At 52.6% G+C, this 3,655-nt stretch overlaps 1 pseudogene; it reads left to right on the plus strand.

Annotated features, from left to right (window-relative positions):
- Window positions 1-642: 642 nt before the first annotated feature.
- LOC137222986 (cyclin-dependent kinase 2-associated protein 2 pseudogene) lies at window positions 643-2,152 on the plus strand (annotated as a pseudogene).
- The last annotated feature ends 1,503 nt before the right edge of the window (window positions 2,153-3,655 follow it).

The raw sequence follows: 3,655 nt of genomic DNA on the forward strand, positions 1-3,655 counted from the left end.
GCAATGGCAGACGAGTGCTGGCCAGAGGGTCAGCCTGGCCGAGTTCCTACCCCCTCTGCTCCCGCCCACCTCATGACCATAGGCCAGTCCCAGCCCTTCTCTGGGGCTCATGGCCCATTTCTGCTTCCCTAAAAAAAAGGTTCATTTCTAGAAAGAAATTTGACCATCGGTACAAAGAGTCTTAGATAATTTTGATTCAGGAATTCTACTTCTAGGAATCTATCTTATGGAAAGAATTACATATTTGTATAAAGATTAGGGATAAAAGTATCCATGCCGGTGTTATTGATGTGAGAAGATTGGAAATAACATAAACGTCCAAACCTAGGGGACTGGCTAAAGAAACGTAGGGTCATCTAGTCAATGGAATGCTAAGCAGTCATTAAATATTTATCTTTGTAATAAATTTGTAATGACATGAGAAGAGCGGGCTGTAATGCTCATGGGTAAAGCAGGATACAAGGGGGGTCTCAACCCTGGTCCCCACAAAGCTGGGGAGGATGAGAGTGCTGGGGGCTAACCCCCAGAAACTAAGGCTCCTCCCACTTCCCCATCAGGGCCATGAGGGCAGCTTCAGGCCCACCCAGAGACTGAGTCCAGTCTCGCCCCCATTGTGTCAGGCATGACTTTGGACCACCCTCCATGGACTATGTGAAGGCAGTGAAGCCAACGGGTGCCCAGGGCCCCCAAAGCACCTTCACAGACCTGCTGCCAGTCATAGAGGAGATGGGCAAAGCCAGAGCGCCTTGGAGCACCTGAAGAGAGGTATCATCCAGGCACAGGTCCTCATTCTACAGACAGCTGAGGCACAGAGAGGTCATGTGACTTGCCCAAGGTCACACAGCAAGTAGGTGCTGCCTGGATGTGAACCCAGGCAGGTCCACCTCTCCGAGCCCAGGGCCCATTCACAGTGAAGTCCCCCACTCTGAGCCCACTGCTGGGCAATTAGCACATAACACCCCCTTGGGCTTGCTGTATTTATTGTTGACCTTCGACTCAGCACAGGATGAGGTTAAGTAGGGTTAGGGAAGGCTGGAGAAGCAGGGTGTCAGGGTGGAGGCAGGGAACTAACAGGTGTGCAACCTTCCCACATGTCAGGTACAGGGCTAGACACTAGGTCCGTGATAGAAAGAACATGTGGTACTAGCTGTTTCCCATCTAGGACCTCATTAAATTCTCACTGCCTCCTACCCACTGGTACTATTATTATCCCCACTTACAGGTGGAGATACTGAAGGTACATTCCTTGCCCAAGGTTACAGACTAGCAGGTGGCAGAACCGAGACTCAAACCGAGGCAGACAGGCTCCTGAGCCCGCTGAAACTCTCCCATCTAGTCCCACAGCAAGGGAGCCCTGAGATTTACTCTCCTTCTGCCTTAGATCCCACTGGATCTGCCGCAGCAACAGACTAATCCTAAATCTTAAAGACACAGTCTGTCACAGGCCTGGTGGCTCTCCAAGCAGCCCTTTCACACTGTGACTTGGGGACTCGGTCAGCTTCCAGCCTGCCTCTCTGCGTCGTCAACTCTGAGTGTCCAGCGCGCTGAGCTGAGGAAGAGGAGAGCATCAACCGGAGAAAAGTCACGCCTGGGGAAGGGGCGTGGCTGGGGGTGTGGCCACCATGCACTTCTGCTCCGCTGGCCAGTACCAGTCACGTGGCCCTGAGACTGTTGTGGGCTGGGAAGAGAGGGCTGGGTGAACTCTCCAGGAAGGGGAGATGGGGTGTTGGTAATGACTTTCACGGTCCACCTTTCTGGACACCAAGTATTCTGTAAATGGCTCATCTCAGAGAGCACACTCCCCATCCCCCCAAGAGAGAGACCCCTCCCCACCTCAAACCTCACAGGCCCAAGTGTTTCTGTCTGCCTGGGGTCAGGGGGCTGACATTCCCACCACCTAGAAGGCTCTAGAGACCCATAGGTCCCCCTGACCTATTCCCTCCTCCTTGGTGGTTCAGAAAGTTGCTGACTTTGAAGCAATGGGCCGGAAGCCGAGCTCCAGCCAGGGTGACCCCCAGGCAGGGCGGGCTCTGCATCTGGGTGGTTATAACCCCCTCCCACTCCCTTACCTCTCTGTGCCCAGGTTGTCCTTCCCCCAATTCAGACCTCCCCAGGCAAAGGCGGGGCAGACCTGATTTCCCAGTCCCACTGAGCTAAGCCCGTGAGGCTCCCCTTTCTGAAAATCTATGGGAAAAATTTCTTCTCAGTTATCTGTACCAGGAAGAGCAAAGCAGTCCCTGGGCCAATGTGTGTGTCTTACAGACCCTGTGAATCTAGCACGTGATCGTGTTTACCTCTTTGCTTTGGCCACAAGGAAGCACAGTCACCCTTGCAGTTCAGCTGTGTAAATGCACTCCACCTGTGGCACCCTCCACAGACCGAACTTAGCTTGACTCCACCTTACTTTCCTATTGCACCCAGATGCCCTCATTTTTTCCCCTTTCTTATGCACAAACTATATCTTAGTACAATGTCTCAAATCCTCTTTAACGTGAGGCAGAAGCCTAAAAATAAATACAATATAAAAAACTCCATTAAACCCTCCTGTCCTCACATTTTGCTTCCAGTCCCCTCCCCTCCCCCATTCCTAAAGATTGCTCTAACAAATATCCTAATGAGATATATCAGGTTTTTAAACGGTCAGCAATGAGCCAGGCATACGGAGGGATGGAGAAGGCAAAGAGCCATATTGCACGGCCACCACTATTGCCAGAGCCCACATGGTCATCCCAAGGGATTTCTTCATTTTTTCTCCTAGCCTTAAAATGACACTAAGAGCTCTGGAAGAATTCCAGGCACTGCCTAATTTTCCTCCTGCCCTTCCATTGTGTTCCAGCCTTATTAAGAGAAGATGATCATGTTTGATACCAAAAATGGCTCCATCCCAGTGTTTCCCACGGCTCTGCCAGCACTGCCCTTCCCCAGGCAGCGTCAGAGGCTGGAGGGAACAGGCCGTGGGGCTCTTGGATGGCTTGTCCAGAGCTCAGCCGGGACTCCTGACCACATAGCCGTCATCACAGGGAGCGAGGAAGCAGAGCTCAGAGAAGTGGGAGTTCTCCGCACTGACCAACTCGGGAGCATCTGAGAAACCCATCCTGGATGTGCCCAGATGCTTCCTTCTCACTGAGAGTCATGAAATTAGTACAGATTAGAGGAGCCATATCAGTCACCCTCCTCCCTACCAGGAAGGAGATCCACATGGAACTGGGCCAATTCCCACTTGAGTTGTGGACTAGATGACCCAAGGACAAGCAGGACCCCCTGAGAAACTAGAGCTTAGACCTGAACCCGTCTTACCCACTGAGTCACAGGCTGGGAAGCTGGAGCGTGGGGACCCACTCTTCTACAGGGTGGGAAGGTGCCAAGGGGCTTCCTTCTGGAGACAGGAAGGGCATGATGAATTCCCCCTGCCCCAGGACGGGCATCCTCAGAGAGCAAGGGCCACGGAGAGAGAGGAGGTGGAACCTGCTTCTTCTGACTCTGAAAATCCCCAACATTAGTCACAGGTCTGATGGGTATTGGGGGTGTGTGTGCAGCAGGCACGTGCAGCAGAGGAACTGCTAAGGGGTACTTGCCTATAAGGGGGGAGAGAAGAGAAACAACTCCTTCCCCATGACCCCCTGGGACCCTGCAGGGTTGGTTGAACTTCCCTCCT

The sequence above is a fragment of the Pseudorca crassidens genome, chromosome 4, assembly GCF_039906515.1.
Source record: "Pseudorca crassidens isolate mPseCra1 chromosome 4, mPseCra1.hap1, whole genome shotgun sequence".
NCBI lineage: Eukaryota > Metazoa > Chordata > Mammalia > Artiodactyla > Delphinidae > Pseudorca > Pseudorca crassidens.